The sequence below is a fragment of the Pogona vitticeps genome, chromosome 3 (genome assembly GCF_051106095.1).
Source record: "Pogona vitticeps strain Pit_001003342236 chromosome 3, PviZW2.1, whole genome shotgun sequence".
Taxonomy (NCBI): domain Eukaryota; kingdom Metazoa; phylum Chordata; class Lepidosauria; order Squamata; family Agamidae; genus Pogona; species Pogona vitticeps.
In genome coordinates this window covers 226,566,044-226,585,201 of record NC_135785.1, presented here as the reverse complement: position 1 = coordinate 226,585,201, position 19,158 = coordinate 226,566,044, and positions in this window count along the sequence as shown.

The window sequence follows — 19,158 nt, the reverse complement described above, 5'->3', positions numbered from 1 at the left end:
TTGGTGCCTTTTATGTGTTTTAAAGAGTATTAAAATAATAACCATTAAAAGAGTAAATGAAAAGCAACACATTTGTAGGATGTAGTAATGAGTAGGAACAAGAAATTATTTTTGGAAAGCAAAAATAATGACTTTCTAGAAAAGCTGTGTTCCAACCACTGCAGTCCTGCAAGTCCCAGAGAGGCTCCTCCTGCAACCTGTTCACACATACCTTCTGCAAATGAGTGGGGCTGAGCTGGTTCTGTGGAGAAGAATAAACATAATTGTGGAACTGGTAACCTATGAAGAAACATATGGCTTAATCTGTGAAAGCTAGAAATGTTTTAAGATGCGAGGATCTGTTTATGAAATACGGGGCAAATCTAAGACATTTCGCTGCCTGAGGCAGAACAGCAAATGGCTCTTCCCACCCACCGAGCCAAGGTGCAATAATACCCCAAACCAGCCATATTATTTTGGTAGACATAGCGGGAAAAATTCCACAATCACATCTCTCCACAAACTTGACAATAAAACAAAAACAAATAAAGCTGCTTCACTTTGCCTAATGGTGGAGCTGGTCCTGATGAAACACTGCCATCAGCTTCTAAGAAGAAGAAAAGCTGCTTTGTGACGAGCTATTTTGATGCAAAGTACAAAAATGCAGAGGTATATTTTAAATCATGACAGATATTCACATGATGTTGTTAAGGCACTTCTGTTTTGGTGTCTTTTCTGCGGAACTTACTGTGAGTTTTCTAGTGTTGCAGAATGTTCCTCACCCTTTTTCCTTCTTTCCCTCAGCATTAACATTCGGGAAAGATGTTATACCAAAATTGGAACCGTGAACCAACTGCAAACGAAAATATAGAAATTATATTTATACTATAAAAAGTAACATTGAAACCACCAACAATTTTCTCCAGTATTCAATGTGAATTCTTTTCCATTGTAAGAACAAATCAATGTCAATATATCTTCCCAAACATTTCTAACATGTATTGTTTAATTTAGCTAGAGATTGTGGATTATATCCTAGCTGATGATTTCACACAAAGTACTAAGACATCTTTCATGTATGATGTGAGAAATGCTCACACCCTGTTACTTAAATGCAGTAACCAGACAACCATGAATACAAGCAGCTCTCCTTTATTAAAAATCACTTTTGCAAAGTGGGTGTCCTAGCTGGGTCGGCACACACATTAATACAGGTAGCATGATATTTATCCCTTATTCCCAGCCGCATGGTCCCTCCCTTGTTTCGCCATTGGTTAGGTACTCCAAGGTGTACATACAGCCTACCCAATGTGCCTAAACCAACCACAGGAAGTTCCACCTTTGTTTATATCTCCTACTCCTCTCTTTACCTACACCCTAGACTCTTATTTAGTTCTATCTTTATTTGGTATACTGTATGTTCCCTATTCCTAACCTCCCTGCAGGCATTCTAACTGACCCATTAAGTTCCTTCATTCTTACCTAGGCCTAGTCGCTCAGTCTTCTTGTCAGTATAATAGGGTACTTCCCGTATCTGTATGTTCTCTTCTTGGCTTCCCGGACCTCCCCTAAAATTCCTAATGTCAACTACATAATTGACAAATGCATGTACTAATTGGTTACAGATTTAATCTGCTTAATAACTATGCCTCTACAAGATCCTGCAAAAGCAGCACTAATTCCTCTATTTCTCACAATGATGTCTTTGCAGCACCAGGACTGCTAGTTCTTTAGCAGAGATATGGGAATATTTCCCTGTGGCTACATGTTCCCTACGCACACAGCTCTACATTTGAAGTCAGCACAATATATTCACCCTTTGATCTTAGTCAAAACCCAGAGCATGATATAGCTTCTGAAGAAAGACATTTCATAGGTTCTTCCCTAGCTCTTGTTTATTTAAAGCATCTGTCCAATAAATTTCAGGTACAGTGGCGCCTCGCGCAATGTTTGCTCCGTAGAGTGACGAATCCGCGCAATGATGCCGTTTTTGCAATCGCAAATGTGATCGCAAAATGGCACCTAGATAGGGGGGAAATCACAGAGCGAAGGTCAGTAAGCGGTTCGCTTACCGACCTTCGCTTTGCGCCCCGCCCATTAGCTGTTAGGTGGGTCCAAAATGGCCGCCGCGCGCCCCAAAATGGCCACGCGCAGCATTTTCGTGCCCTCATTCAGCGAGGGGAGGGCGTGAAAATGGCTGCCAGCCATCCAGGAACATCACACAATGGTGAGTATTCGGCCAAATTGGAATGCATTAAACACTGTTTAATGTGTTCCAATGGCTTTTTACTTTCCGTCGAGTGATGTTTCATACAGCGAGGGTTAATCCGTTCCGGATTAACCCTCGCTGTGCGAGGCACCACTGTATATGATCTCACAAACCAGTCTACAGTCTGGAAGACGATATAGCATCAGTAAAGCTTCATGCAATACAGGAGAACAAATATGACAAGAGATGAATGCTGAAACCATGAACACTTGGCCAAATTACATCTTGAAAATGGCTGGAGGAATACTAGGGACAAACCAAATTCTCCTAATCTCGTCAACACAGAGATATGGTCACCCCAGCCTCACCCTTTCAATGACCTCCTAACCCCTACCTTTGGCCAAGTCCATGGTGTATGTTTCTGCTTCTTTATGAAGATCCCATTCATGCAAATAGAGAAGCACAAACTATCAGACCACATCATAGCCATGTAAGGACAAATGGGCATCAGAGGCAGTTTCCAAAGCTGGATGCTGTTTTATATTTATTCTCCCCTTTTTTTCTATCAATCAGAAAAAAGCCTAACTGCCTCTCTAAGGCAGTCATAGGGAAGGGGGTAAGTGAGGAACTGGAAAAGGGGAATGAGCATGATCGTTCTTTGAGTCCTTACATAACACAGAGAGGCTGTTATTCTACACTTTCTTCTGTTCTCCCCACCCCAACCTTAAATTTTAGGTAGTTCTGCCACAAGATTTTGATGATTTAATCAATTATTTTTGAAGCAGAAAAGGCAAGGGTGAACAGGATTGCATGGACATTTGCCCTGCTGTTTGTGCTGTATTTCTCAATGTTTTTTTCCCCCATGGGACTGCATTGCAGAAACTTAGCTACATAGACACGGTCATTTTCCATCAGTATGGAACTTGCATAGATGTTGACTCACCAAATCCCCATGGATTCAATGGACTTACCCTAGTTGCAACTTATTGAATTTCAGTCATTGGCAAAATGCTAAGTCAGTAAGTTACACTAGAGCAGACCCATTGAATCCATGGGGATTTGATAACTCCTGCTAAAGTTCCATTGATTCAAATGGGGCTACTGTAGTTGCACCTTACTTTAGTGCAGCACGTAATACCTAGAGCAGGCCCATTTGAATCTAAGAGACATACAGAGCTGGCTCATCAGATCCTCACTGATTCAAAATGGGTCTATTCTAGAGCAACTTGTGCTAAGCAAACAGCATATAAAAATATGTGCTGAAAGTCCCTATTAAACCCTTCACACCCCTCCTGTAGCATTTAGTAAATCATGATAAAATTGCACCCTTTCTGTATAGCTGCAACTAATATTTTGTGAGAGACAAGAAGAAAAAAAGTACGACAGAAAAAGCAAATATTTTGTTGCAAATGAAAAGTTATTGTGTTGCAACTGGATAGAGTAATTCACTAGAGAAGCACACCTACAGGAAAAGCAGTATATTTTTTTTCTAAATACATTATAGCCTGCATAATGCATAATTTAAATCAGCTTTGGCATCTCTCTCTGGATACAGGTTACAGGAATATGTAACTGCTTTGCTTTTAAATTTATTCAATTTTACTTTACTCTTTACTTTAGATAGAAATCTGGAAATCTAAATTCCCTGCAAAGTTCAAGAATTTAAGTTCCTGATGCAATTTATATTTTCTAAGCTAGTCAGTGAATTTCATAAAACACTCTCTTTTCTTCTTTTGTGTGGGTGTGTCTTTACTGTATTCAGTTTTTATTGTATGCATTATATGTTTATTCTTTAAAAAAACTAATTTGTTTTATTGTATTTATGCCACTTTATTCAGTGAACTATGAAAAAGTGATAGAGAATATGTGAAGTGCATATATAGACAGAATTCCAGCCAGGAAGTAACAACTCCCCTCTTTTCTTTATTTTCAGTTGCAAATTTCATCAAACAAGGCTGATTCTACTCTTTCACTATTTTGACTGAGAATGGCTGAATTAACCTTTGTGCACATTTATGTACACTTTAGTTTTTTTATGTTTATTTTTGTTAACTAGTGAGTGATCATGGCATAATGGTCCCACTGTTTGCTTCCTGAAGGAAGGTGAGGGAGAAGAACAGAAGAATGAGATGGGGGAAATAAGTGGGTCCATGTACCTTTTGTGTCATTCAGGACAATATACACAAGGACCTTCATGCTGAGCCAGTGGGTACCAAGTAGGAATGAGTGGATATGGACACCCAAACCTTTAAGCCACCACCCACACAGAAATTTTAAATTTTTTAAAAATTTGCCTCTCTGCCTAGAGACTCAGAGAAATACCTGGTAAATCTAGACAGATTGTTGCTATGCATACACGGGCCTAATCTCCAGTGCCTCCAACTGAAAGAATCAGGTGATCGGAAAAACTGATCTTAGACCCTTGGGTGACAAATCTGAAAAGCAGAAGTGGGTCTTTTGGATTCTGCTGGACCTCTCCGCATTTTTCAGTGGCATCTATTTTGGGACTGAATTAGATGTGAGTTACCCTGATTTGAGTTGATTTTGGTCCTATATCATGGTGTTGCAGAGTTACTGTTGCCTCCTCTTCATGGAAAGTGTAACTGTAGAGGGCCTGAAGGTAGATTATATTCAGAGAATATAATCTACCTTCAGGCCCTCTATTGTTATTCTCTGAATATAATCTACCTTCCATATTTAGCTCTTAGGATCTTGTGAATGCTTACCTGATATTTTGGACAGCCATTTCCAGACTTATCACTCACTCCGAATCATGAACTAATAGTCTGATAAACAGAAGGCATCTTCCTAGTTTTCCTTCATGTGTCTTACAGCACATTGCATCTTTCAAAATAGTGTGAAGGAGATGTGGAGAGACTTGTGATAGAAATTTGTGAATAGAAGTAATTAAAAAAAAACAGGAAGGAAAAAGAAACATGCCACGGTTGCCATATGGAATTAAGGCAATAGACAATGCTAAGAAACTATAAAGTGTGGATTATGGGACCCAGCGACATATGGTGGTGTTCTCTGATGCCTAAACACAGATTACTGGTGCTCAGTTTGAAACAGGTGAATCTAACCTCTGGGTCCCCCTTGGAACTGAGGCAACAGTTCTGAAATGACCCTGTAAAAAGTAACAGCTAAAAGACAAAAGCAGCTAGAAATCTTTTGGACATCTTAATAGCTGGACAGGGATGTTGAAAACAAGGCTATCTTTTTGTATCAGCTCAAAGGGACACTGTCAAGTTAAGTTATCTACAATTGGAGTATGACTTTCCATGACCCAGAGAAGCAAGGCAAAGTCAGAGAATGGTTCACTACCACCACTACCATAATAATCACTCCTGGTATTAAACATATGCTTTGTTCCCACTGCAAAGCAACATATTAAAAATGGCACTGAAAGTCTTCACCAAAAAAAGCACTCAGCCCTAAATAAACACCATGGAATCTGACTGCAGCAATGGAACCATAACTAATTAATATCCAAATGCTTGGGAAAATAAGTGTTTCTGCCTGTAGCAAGGAAAGGGAAGGTTTATTTGTTGAATTTGGAGGACTTTTAAAATATCCACACATATCTGTATTTTTGCTTTTTGCTTCTCATACACTTCCAGTATTTGTACTACACTCTGAAGGTGTCTAGATTTTATAGGTATTTATTTATTTATTTATTTATTTATTTCATTTCTATCCCGCCTATCTGACCAAATTCGGCCACTCTAGGCGGCTTACAATCCACAATAGTAAATATTAAAACCATTATATTACAAATACACGAAGATAGAGGTCATAAGAGAACAAAAGAAAAAGCCGTCAGGAATTAACTGTTGGAATTAGCTGTTGGGAAGGCCTGCTTATACATAAATGTTTTTAGTTGTTTTTTAAAAGTACCCAGCGAGGGGGCCGCACGTATCTCAGGAGGCAAGTTGTTCCATAGGCGAGGAGCCACCGCCGAGAAGGCCCGATTTCTGGTCTTTACCTTCCGGGCCTCTCTCGGCGTCAGGCTCCTCAGCCTTACCTCCTGGCTTGCGCGGGTGACACGGGTAGATCTTGGTGGGAGAAGGCGTTCCGCCAGGTATTGAGGTCCTAAACCGTTTAGGGCTTTATAAGTAAGCATCAGTACTTTGAAGTCGATGCGGAATCGGATGGGCAGCCAATGCAATGCGGCCAGGGTGGGGGAGATATGTTGGTATCTTCTCACTCCACTGAGTAGCCTGGCCGCAGCATTCTGCACCACCTGAAGTTTCCGCAGCAGCCTCAAAGGTAGCCCCACGTAGAGCGCATTACAGTGGTCTAATCTTGAGATTACAAGCGCATGTACCAAAGTAGTGAGGGCCCCCACATCAAGGTAGGGTCGCAGCTGGGCTATCCGCCTAAGATGGAAAAATGCGGTACGGACCACAGACGCCACCTGGTTTTCCATAGTGAGCGCCGGGTCCAGATGGATGCCCAGGCTGCGAACCCCATCGCTGACAGGCAGGGTCACGCCCCCAAAAATGAGGGAATTACCCAAATCCCCAGCTGTGGGAGCGCCCACCCTCAGTACTTCCGTCTTGTCCGGGTTCAGCCTCAGCCCGTTCTCCTGCATCCATTCCCGTACAGTCTCCAGGCAACGCTGAAGGGACAGAACGGCATCTCCTGCAGTTGGAAAAAAGGAGATGTAGAGCTGCGTGTCATCAGCATATTGGTGGCACCGAGCTCCACACCCCCTGATGACCCTCCCCAGCGGCCTCATGTAGATGTTAAACAGCATTGGGGAGATGATCGACCCCTGTGGAACCCCACAATTGAGGCTCCACGGGGCCGAGACATTCTCCCCAAGCTGAACTCTCTGGGGTCGGTCCTCCAAGAAGGAGCGGAGCCAGGCAAATGCCCGGCCGCCTATTCCTAACTCGGTGAGCCTCCCCAGGAGGATACCGTGGTCAATGGTATCGAAGGCCGCTGAGATGTCAAGGAGGACCAGCAGAGACATTTTGCCCCTATCGGCCTCCCTCAACAGGTCATCGCACAGGGCGACCAATGCCGTTTCTGTTCCATGGCACGGCCTGAATCCCGACTGGAATGGATCCAGGGCATCTGTTTCATCCAGGAACGCCTGAAGCTGATCGGCCACCACCCTCTCGACTACCTTGCTTAAGAAAGAAACATTGGCGACGGGCCTATAATTGCCAATTTCGTCCGCCGCCAAGCTCGGTTTCTTTCTTATGGGCCTAATGAGTGTGTCCTTGAGGGCAGAGGGAAATCTGCCCTCAAGGAAAGACCCATTAATTATTACAGTGGCCCATTCCGTTGTTGAGGACCTGGCTGCCTTGATTAGCCAGGCCGGGCAAGGGTCTAAAGAGGAGGTGGTGGCACGACAGCGGTCAAGCGTCCTGGCCACAGTATCGGGCGAAACGGGCTGAAAAGAATCAAAAGTCACCGGACAAGACGGAGCGCTGGACATCTCAGCTCGACTCACTGTGTTCAAAAAAGGAGAGAGGTCCTGGCGGATGGCCTCCACTTTAGATTTAAAAAATGCTGCAAATTGGTCCGGTGTAAAGCTAGGGGGAGGCCTATCTCCCGGGCCAACTCCGGATAGGTCACGTACTATACGGAATAGTTCCGCCTGCTGATTGGACGCCTCGCTTATCCGGTTAGCGAGGTATGTTCGATTGGCAGCCTTTACCTTGGCCTGGTAAAGGTTAGTAGCGACCTTAACAGCTATACGATTAAAAACCGTCGGGTCCTTTCTCCATTTGCGCTCTAGCCGTCTCCTGACCCGCTTCGACGTCCGGAGGTCCTGGGTAAACCAGGGCGCCGGGCGATCTCTGCGGCGGAGAGGGCGTTTAGGTGCGATCATGTCAACGGCACTAGTCGCGGCAGTGGACCAGGCCTCGACTAGAGCCTCGACAGGAGCGCCAGCCAGGTCAGCCGTAATCCCTCTCATGGCATCCTGGAATCCAGTCGGATCCAGTAGCCTTCGAGGGCGGACCATAACAATAGGTCCGGGCTCCCTGCGAGGGGGGAGAGCCATCTTGGTGGTACATCTTATTAGGTGGTGATCCGACCATGACAAGGGTACCGACTCAAGGTCAGTCACCATCGGACCACTCTCGCTCCCATTGGTAGAAAAGACCAGGTCTAGTGTATGGCCGCCCACGTGTGTAGGGCCGTTAACATGCTGGGACATGTTCAAGAAGGCCATGGTCTCCAAGAACTCAAGAGCTGGGCCAGAAGACTCTGCCCCCGCACGCACGTTGAAGTCCCCCAGTACCAATAGCCTCGGGGAGCCCAACAGTGCCGCGGAGACAAAGTCCACCAGCTCCGGAAGGGAGGTGGCTGGGTCGCGGGGAGCACGGTAACCCAGCAAGATCCCAATACCGTCCCTAGCCCCAATCCACACGTGGAGGGCCTCAAGACCCGGTCTTACCACCGAGGAGCGCCTAATTACCTCTAAGGTGGACTTATAAACAATGGCAACTCCCCCCCCCCCGTCCCTCCAGTCTACCCTGGTGTTGTACAGCATAACCGGGCGGACAGATGAGAGCTAGGGGGGGGCCCCCCTCTCCGCCAATCCATGTTTCGGTAATACAGGCCAGGTCTGCATCTTCCTCCTGAATAAGGTCATAAATCAGTTGGGTTTTATTAGATACAGACCTGGCGTTCAACAACAGGTGTAGGGATGGAGTCAACGCCATATCGCCCTCTACCCGTTATCACAGGGATGTTTTGTGGCCCCTCGCTGGGAAGGCAGGCCCCCCATTCCATGACGAAGGGGAGAAAAGAAAGAGAGAGAGAAAAAGAGGGAGAGAAAATAATAAATTAAATAAAAAGAAAAGAAAAAGAAACTAATAACTTAATACAAATATACTAAAAAATATACAATACAATACTAAAATAAATTTAACAATAAAGAACATGTAAACCAACAATATAAAACTTAATAGTAAATAAAATTAAATAATCAATTAAAAAAAAAAAAATTAATTAATAACAGAGGATCATGATAGTTGTCCATATATTCAAGTTTTTCAATCTTCCAACCTGTGGTCTTATCGTTGGTCTCGTTGGTGGAGCTAATTTATTGTTCTTATACATGGGGTGAGATTTGCAGTTTTTAAGTATTAGTTCTAGGCCCAGATTGATGGTATTTCCTGGCCTGAACTGAGGCACCAGTAGCGCTAGATGCCAAGATGGTAAAAGTTTAGTCCCTGCCGTCCCCAGCTCCTGGAAGTCCGTCTGGTGAGCGCCTTTGTTAGAAATAAAATAACGAGCTAAGAGGCCAGGTACAAGAAAGGGAGCCACCAACATGGCGCCGGTTCGCAAAAGCCCCAGCGATCCAGCGGACCCGCCAGTTCTTCCTGGTCCCCAGGACAACGCCACACACTCCCAATTCCGACCGGCTCCGATCCCCCTTCTCCTCCACTCCTCTGGGATCCCGCCGGCCTCCGATCGCTCAAAGGGGTTCCACCAAATCTCCGGGGCCAAGCAATACCAGGCAGGAACCTCCGGCCTCGGCAAACCCCGCGCCCAGAGCTCAAACCGCGCTGGCCTCCGTCTGCTCCGCCGTGCCTCGCTCGCTCCAGCCGCTCGCCAAATCGGAACCTCCCGCTGGAAACGCAAGGGGCTCCCGGCTCCCGAACAGCCCAACAAGAGGTCAGTAGTGATCCGCTGCGGCTCGATACCCCACTCCTCGCGTCTCGAGCCGCCGCCGCCTCGCGTCCGGGATTCAAGCAGGCGCACCCCCACGCTCCACGCTCCACACTTCTCCCGCTAGCGCAGCGTCGGGGGACACTACACAGAGACCAAAACGAGCAGGGGAGAGAGGAAATGGACAAGAGAGGAAAAAAGGGGAGAAAAATAGGAAAGAGAAAGAGAAAGAGAAAGTCCCAAGAGGCAAGCTGGGTCGGGAAGAGAACGCTAGTCGACCGACACCAGCGCCATCTTGGAACGAAAACCGAAGTATCCTCTGATCTTTTTTTTTTTTTTTTTTTTTTTTTTATCCAGTATTTTTTTATAAATACTGGATTGCAGTTCTATGAATCCTTTATTCTTTTTTGAGTTGTGGGGACAATCTGTTTTGAACTAACCTGTAAAGCAGCTGAGTAACATTGACCCACACGTAATTCTTTATTGCCTACTTTTATTAAGAAAATTAAATGAATTCTGTTGCCCTTCTCTGTTAGCAAATGTCCATCTTAGCTGATTTTAATACATTAGCTCTTCTTAGTTTTTTTTTTCCTCCCATAATTATTTCCATCAAAGGGAGGTGTAAAAGCTGCGATATGAAGATGAAAACTAGTGTGGGTGGGATTGGGGCTCTGGAGATGTATGTAAATAACATCTGCTTTGGGCTCAGAAATGGTCTATTTATTTATTTATTTAGATGATAGAAAGTAGGGTTTGAAGAGACCGCTTTTATATGCCCATTCCTATTTTGTATTGACTGTAGTTTCTGCACAATTTTCAAGGATTGTCTCACATTCAGGCCTCTGCAGTCATGCAAAGCACCCTGGCAAAGCCAACTCTGCTTAGGAAGAGTCAGAAATAGCAGTTACCTAAAGTGTAAGAAGCTATATGCTACCAAAGTCTCCTGGCTCCCCAGTGATAAAGCTTAGCATATAACTGCAGCTTCAGTACTGCAAATCTGATCCTTAAGGGGCAGTGCAGCCCTCTCCATAACAAGGAAAACACTGATCAGACTCACCACCTATTAACAACAACCTCTTCTGGTCAGGGTTTATTTCCACTCCCTCGGCTAGTACTCCCTCAAAATGCACATGGCACTGGATGTGGTTTGGGGGTCAGAGATGATATTAAATTTGTTTGTATGACTCAATACAAGAAGGTAATAAATAGTTCCTCGAACATCTTTTCTTCGGGGGCCCCAGGGAAGCCATAAAGACATTTCATCTTCTTTCCCTGACATTTCTTTTGCTTGTTCTTTCTGGTTGGTTGGTTAGTTGGTGGGTGGGGTAGTAAGAAAAAAGATGGAAGTGTCAGGAAATTGTTGGTGGGTTACAAATGAAAGTTGAAGTTGTCTGGGCATGCATCAAAATCTGAAGAATAAGGCAAGGCAATTACACAGTAAAACTAGCCATACATTGTGCTGTATTATTTAGACAACCTGGGGGCTTAAGCCAAGCAAGTCTCTTTCACCCACAGACCTGCCCTTATTTCAGCCCTGCAGGAAGGTTAAAACAAATGAAAATGTGGACTGTTTTTCATTTGTTGTTTTCTAAAAGAAAGGGGAGAATAAATGCTGTTTTCCTGAAACACTCTGCATAAGAAGACAAAGCAGTTTAATAATAATAAAAAAACAACAACAGCCAGTTAGCACAGTAATTACTTATGTAGTTTGACAATGCTGGGATGCAAAACTGGTAGAATGCACATAGTGTCTGAAGTTAACTATTGAAATACAGGATTGAATAGCTGTAGAGGAAAAACTCTGATAAGATCTTGGATTCAGTTATCATGCAGGATATATGTGTCCTTATAGCTAACAAAGAAGAGGTTGCAGAGATATCAATATAAAATATTGATGTTAAGAGCACACCATTTAAGTCTGCCGTGTGCTGTAATATTTTTTTTTAAATGCAGTCCTACAATATACAGTAGATACAGGAGTGCCTGTTTAATAATAATGAATATCATATTACTGAACTGGAATGTTCAACACCCACCCCCCTTGGTTTCAAGAGATACTTGAAGCTCCACACACGTATGTTAACATTAGCTTAATTTGCAGAGTTTAAGTGAAGTATCCATGGCTCACCTTTGCATTAATTAATAAAGTATGGGTTGGCGAATGCACTTTAAAGGGAATTACTGTACATGACACAATGCATGACTGTGCAGCTGATTTTATACACAAAATACTTCCTAGCATCCTGTAGCATTTTACTTTGAGGCAGTATTTCTGAAAGACATAAAACCCTCGGTGGGATATTCTCCTGCGTAAATTCAGCTGAAAAAGAAATTGTCCAAGAGCACTACTCAGCTCCAGGGTCCAGGTTGTTACTTTCTCCCAAAATTTTGTACAGCATCTAAAGTAGCCCAAGTGTTGAAACAGATAAAACCATAAAAGCCTAGAAGACGACACAAAAATAATACATATTGACCAATATAAAGAATTTGACCTTCCATTTCTGCAGCACACATAAATTGAAGCCCACGAAACCAGAGTTAGTTAGTTATGAGCTTTCAAGTCAGAATTGGCTCAGCAATGACCCTGATAGGGCTTTCTAGATAAGTGAGATAGTTAAGGAGTGTTTTTATTAATGCCACTCCCCCAGTGATTTTTCATGGACAAGTAGGGATTTGAACTCTGGTCTCCGATGGGATTTGAACTCTGATCCATCACTCTATCCAGTGTGACAGCACAGATCAGTTTAGCGTGTGTGCGGGGTGCATTGGGTGTGTGTGTGTGTGTGTGTGTGTGTGTGTGTGTGTGTGTGTGTGTGTGTGTGTATGCGTGCAGATTACATCTGTGTATGGGGTTCGTGGGGGTTGCATGTGGGGTGGCAGCCATGCATGCACGTGTTGCATCTGTGCATGCATGCGTGGAAGCATGTGTGCATGCGTGGAAGCATGTGTGCATGCATGGACGCATGTGTGCATGCGTGGAAGCATGCATCCGCGCATGTATGTGGTGGGTGTTTGTGCATGTGGGGGAGGCGTGTGCATCTGTGCATGCATGTGGGGGGCATGCATGCATCTGTGAGTGCATGGGAGTGTGCATGCATCTGTGCATCCGTGGGTGGAGCTGTGTGTCTCTGCAAGCAGGGGTGGGAGATCTGTCTCCATGGCCCGGTCCTGCCAAGGCGACAGACTGGTACTGGTCCATGGCCGGGGGGTTGGGGACCCCTGTATTACACTGAGTATCAAAACCAGAATTATGGAGATCTAAAAACAATTCTCATGAAGAAAGGATGTTCCATGCTTCTCCAAGTGTCTCTTTCTAAGTTAAAACAAAAAATAAACAGTACACATCTATTTCTTTAGGATACTCAATTCACTAGATTAAATCAATTGGTTAATAAGATATACAATACAGTCATTAATGTTAATGCTAACCTCTCCACCTTGTTTGATAAACTGGTGATAAATTTATCATTCCTCTGGAGAAATTCTGTGAAATATCTCACTAGCCATAACTAGGATAGGGAATTTTGAGGGGCCATTTTTGAACCGCTTTATGTAGGCTAACATTCTCAGTTGCTGTTCCTGGATTATAGAAAACACTGCCGGTGAAGGTTGGATTTCTCTCTTGTCCTGACAAAGAAAAACATATTAATTAAGATATGCCTTTGACATGTAAGTTGCTGTGTAGCTGAAGGAAAGACAGCCAATTGAATGCCAGATGTTCCTTTATTGTTCTGCTTTTACTATGTATTCTGCTGTTTTAATTTAAGGTTTTAATCAATATTTTGTTTTTGACATGATCTTATTATTGTATACCACTTTGCTTACGTTCTAAATTTAAATTATTTTATTTATTTATTTAGCCTGAAGGTTAGGATATAAATAAAACAAATCCAGAAAGCAGCATCACAGTTTATTTCCATAAAGTGCATAGCAAAAATAGATACACCATTTTATATGCTCAAGTCTTACAAGCTTCACTAGCTTCTAGTTAATTTGCAGACTAAATCCAAAGTGCTGGTTGTTGAGTTCTTTCTAAAAAAAAAAAATCCCTGTTCTCCATCCATCTACTCTCTGCCACTGCCTAGACTCAAGCTCATTTGAAAATTTCATTAACGGTCTTCCTTCTTATTCCATAAGCTCTTTATAATTCCAGTCACTTTGATCATTTCACTTCTGTCTACCTTGGATCCAGAGTTTCTATTTCAGCCTCACTTATCGTGATGGTGAGCTGTGTTTTTTAAAAAAAATAAAGAATTGTTTTGTTTCATTTCTTTCTCCTTAATAAAACTATGTATTTACTCTGGAGAAAATCCCACTCAAATGGATAGTGGCTACTTCTTAGTTGGCATGGAAAGAACTAGGCCACAAATGTCTTATTGCTTTCTAATGAGCTGCTTTCATCCTTTGGACAACTTCTTTCCTTCCATTGATTTATTCATTCATAGCAAATGACTTATCACTCGGCAATATTTTTTGTGTAGCTGCCTGGAAGCAGAAGTAGCATTTGACTTTTCTGTACCTTAATACAGATGATCTTTCAAAACCATTGCTATTTATTCTGACAGCAGATACATGAACCTGAATTTAATGAAATGTGCAAGCTGCAAGTGTGCTTTCTTTCCCTCTCTACATCCATCAAAAGCGCTCTCAGTTTTTCTCTCACTCCCCTCACTTTATTTACTGTATTATTTCTTTGATATGCATTGCACTTAGGTTTGAGAGTGTACTCATTCCCACCTACCTGGTAATACTACCTATTCTCCTTTCTTTTCGTTGTACAAAGGTCTAAACACTTTGTAGTTATGGTTTATGAGAATTTTCTGTGCTATCTCTCTCACAGGAGCAAATGGCAGAAACAGCGGGTGGATTTTTTTTTAAAGTGGCAACCTTTTTATTACAGCTTTGATTCATTGGTGCCACAGTTCTTCCTCTCCATCTTGTGCCTTCTAAAAGGTTGACATCTATATTTGTAACTTTTAAAGGTAAAGGTTCCCCTTGACAATTTTTGTCCAGTCGTGTTCAACTCTAGGGGGCGGTGCTCATCCCCGTTTCCAAGCCACAGAGCCAGTGTTTTTGTCCGAAGACAATCTTCCGTGGTCACATGGCCAGTGTGACTTAGACACAGAACGCTGTTACCTTCCCACCGAGGTGGTCCCTATTTATCTACTTGCATTTGCATGCTTTCGAACCGCTAGGTTGGCGGGAGCTGGGACAAGCGACTGCTTGGTCTTCTGACCCTGCAGCACAGGCTTCTGCAGTTTAGCCTGCAGCACCACCACGTCCCTTGTAACTTTTACCTACATGTTAATCTCTTTCTCACACTCAGATACTGTCACAAACCTACATGGACAATGTAAAGAATTATTGTGGTGAATATTGTGGTTTTCTCAACCCCTTTTCCTAGGTAGGACTAGATTTTGGTGCAACACATCTGATCCTAAAATGTGTTTCCTGGGGAAACCTTTGAACAACACACATTATATATATTACAGGAAAATTTTCAGTTTAAAATATTGTCATGGCTGAAGCTACATACCCAAGATCAAAGAATTCCATGCTACAAGTCGGAATGGACAAATACATGCAAAACAAGGTGCACCTCTAGTGGTGTGCGAGAGCTAAAATGCAATATGGGATCTGTCACTGCAAATCATGCAAGCCCTATTATAATTTTAAAAATAGCATCCAATCCACATTTTAAAACCTACGGTAGTGCTTCTATGATACAAGGGATATTTCCATGCTCAGAACAGTTCTACTCACATCAGTTCAAATACCCAAATACTTAATCGGAGATTATTAGCTTTCCTGTTCCATCAGAACATTAATACAATGAATAGAAGGATCATGACAGATATAAATAAAGGTGAAAGGAATCATTTTCATGCTGATTAAATGTCTCAAACAGTATGGTGATGAGACACCAATATAAGTGGTAAACTGGTTGGCGGGTGACGACCTTCTTGCTGGGGCAGGGGGCAGCTCCAGCTCCTCCATGTTCACAGCATGATGAGTGGGCAAGGACTCTCCGCTGCTGCTCCAATCCCACCACTGTCAGAATCAAGGAACCCCAACCCCGTGAGGACTGGCCGCCCAGCAATGTGCTGCTTTAATGCAAGAAATCACATCAAAACAGGATATCTGTTGCAGGCAGGTTTGTGGCTGTTTGTACCCACAGTAAATGCTTTTGCTGTGGATCATTGCAAATGCGCAGTTCCAGCCACAGTGTCAGCACCTACACAAAGCACATCTGCAGCATAGTTCTGTCCGTAGTAACATAAATTTTACTACTCCAATCCATTTTATTTGTAACTTGGGAAAAGAAACCCCTTTTGAATTTAATAGATTTCCCTGGAGATAACTGGAATGTTTTCCTTATTTGAGGAGTAAGGAGTATGTCCGCTCCACCAGGCGCAGAGCTGCCATGGCAGGGACACTTAGCCCTCCTGCCCTCCCAGAGATCGGCATCACAGAGCGATGATGCTGCTCTCAGGGAGGGGGGAAAGACAGAGCCTTTAAGAGGTGGCATCCCTCTTGCTCAGCCTCTTCTTCGATCGGCCGAGCAAGAGGAAAGCCGCATGGCTCCATCGGAGCAGTTTCGCTTTTGCGCATGTGCGGCTAGTGGGGGGAGCCTGTGATTTTCGCCGTTGCACAACCCATGGTTTGAACCTTCTTGTTTGGAGGGAGAAGGAGAGAGGAGTATATAAATAAAAATTAGGCTAATAATTAATTAATCTGAAGATAATAAATTAGGAGAAAGCAATATTGAAATATAATAAATAGACGTAAGTTTGCATAGGATGTGCATCCCGTTAGGCTCAGCCTATAGGAGTATATATGGGGCATGAGTTAGGAGCAATACTAATATTGCTTCACATTGATAATAATAATAATTAAAAAGGGGCAGCATGGGTCCAAAAAAAAAGGAAAAAGTGGCAAGCAGCCAGCAAAACGTAAAGTCCCTGCCAAACCACCTCCTGTGATTTCTTCATCTGAAGATGAGGAGTGGCCGGATTATAGTGCCATACTGTCAAAGTGAGTGCATTGGAAAGAAAAAGGCCATTGGCCAGGAATGTGGCTAGTGCGCTAACCCGAGAAGGTCATGTAGGGAATCCAAGGCATGCAGAATGGCAGAATTGCAACTGTTGGGTTATATGATGTTGATGTGTATTGCTCTTTTAGAGAAAGAGCGTACCAGTTCTGCAGGAGCATCTTCAGCGGAAGGAGCGAGCGGCAACCATCAGACCACCCATCCTGACACAGAAGTGGACATGAGATTTTAAGCCCTGAGCCATCAGGGACACTCAGATGGGGGAGCCGGTGGAAGAAGAGCAGCCACGCCAAGTGCCGGCAGGCAGGCAGACCAAGGTTGAATGTGCCCCAGCAGGATCTAGTCAACAGGTGCCTAAGGCGCCTCCCGTCAGTGCTGCAGTGCCAGCACTGCCAGTAGCAGGTGAGTTCACAACCACATCACACAAAACACACATAGAAAGGATGTGGCCTTAGGGGGAAGTTTGCCCTCCAGCGTTGTCTCAAGTGATGGCCGCTTTAATGCCTGGCAGCATAGGAAGGGTTTCACCTGCATTGGCAGTGCCTGTACTGGCTTCGAAGCCTTGGATAGCACCTTATATTCAATGGTCCTTACCTAGTCAAATGCCAAGGTTTTGTGAAGGATTATGACAATTCAATCACCCCACAATACCAGACACTGGATATGACTTTGTGCCTAGGAGTGCCCTTCCATACAGGGATCAATCCTTGCCAATGGGTGTCTACCTTCTACCAGCTACAATAGAAGAAATTGGAAGAGGCAAATACATGGATGTATCCAAACTCTTGAACAGAGAAATGGAAGAAAAGAAAGGGGCCAAAGACGAGGATAGTGAGAAAGGGAGATCCAGGAAGCAAAAAAACAGAGAGATGCTGGGTGAACTGGCTCCCAGGCATTTTGATATATGCGGAGACTTTAGTCAAGGCATATGCTTCAAGGGCTTTTGCCTTGATACAATATATAATAAATAGGGCCTATGTAGATTTTCCTTGGGAACGCCCAGGATCGGGTGGCAATGAGGACAGAGGTGGTACCAAGCGTCAGCCACCCAATCCATCTGCTGCTTCAAAACGGCCCCAGACCAATTAGCTGCCAACCCTAACTGGCTGGTTGCTATAGCCGGATAGAGACACAGCTCATCATTTGCAGAAGGGCTGCATGTTTGCTTTTAAGATCCCTGTGCAGAGTCTTAAGGCAGCTGCTGTGGCAAGCAATTTGAAATTAATGAAGGGTATGGAAGATGTAGTTAGAGAAAGGATTAAAAAAAGACGTTGCTGAGAGGCAGGTGGCTGGACCTTTCTTTGGGCCACCTGTACCAAATTTGCAAGTCTCCACATTGGGAGTGGTCCCTAAAAAGGTTCCAAGCATGTTTAGCCTCATCCATCATTTGTCTTATCCAGCTGGGGAATCAGCTAGTGACAAGACCCCACAGGAGTTGTGCACAGCTCGCTATACTTCACTTGATGCTACCATTCAAATGGCTAGATCATGTGGCAAAGGGGGCAGAGCTTGCGAAGTCGGTCATTCAATCAGCATTCCATTTATTGCCAGTTCACCCTGAGGATTTTGTGCTATTGGGCTTTCAGTTTGAATGACAAGGCAATGCCGATGGGGTGTTCCATTTCTTGCACTGCATTTGAGCACTTCAGCTCATTTTGGAGTGGATGCTTAGGTGCAGGGCAGGGCTTTTACAGGTGGTCCACTATTTGGATGAATTTTGTGGGAAACCAGGGACTGCTCAGTGCGAGCACCTCATGCAGACATTTCAGACAGTAATAAAGGAACTCAGGATTCCTTTACCTGAGGGGAAAAAAGGAAGGTCCATCTACTAGAATTACGTTTGTAGGGATCAAATTAGACACTATCCTAGCAATTGTGCAGATTGACAGAGAGGAAGTTAAAGGAGCTCAGGATTTGAATTCGGGACTTGTTGCAGCGAACTAGAGTTTCGTTTAGGGAATTTCATTTAGGGAGGTAGTGGGTCACCACAAACTTTGCTTGCAAAGTGATTGTTCCAGGTAGGGCCTTTCTTAGAAGGCTGTGTGAAGCCACAAGTGGTTAACAAAACCGCACCTCAAATGGTGATTTTCAGCAGGCATGATGGAGGACCTGCACATCTGGTTAAGGATCTTAGATGGTTTTAATGGAATTTCCTTTGGGATGAGCTGTACTTAGGAGCAGAGTTCCAAGTCCAATCTGATGCCACTGGGTTAACAGGATATGGTATTTACTTTGGGGGCCAATGGTGTCTTGGCCTATGGCTGATGGATGGTGTGACTCCGAA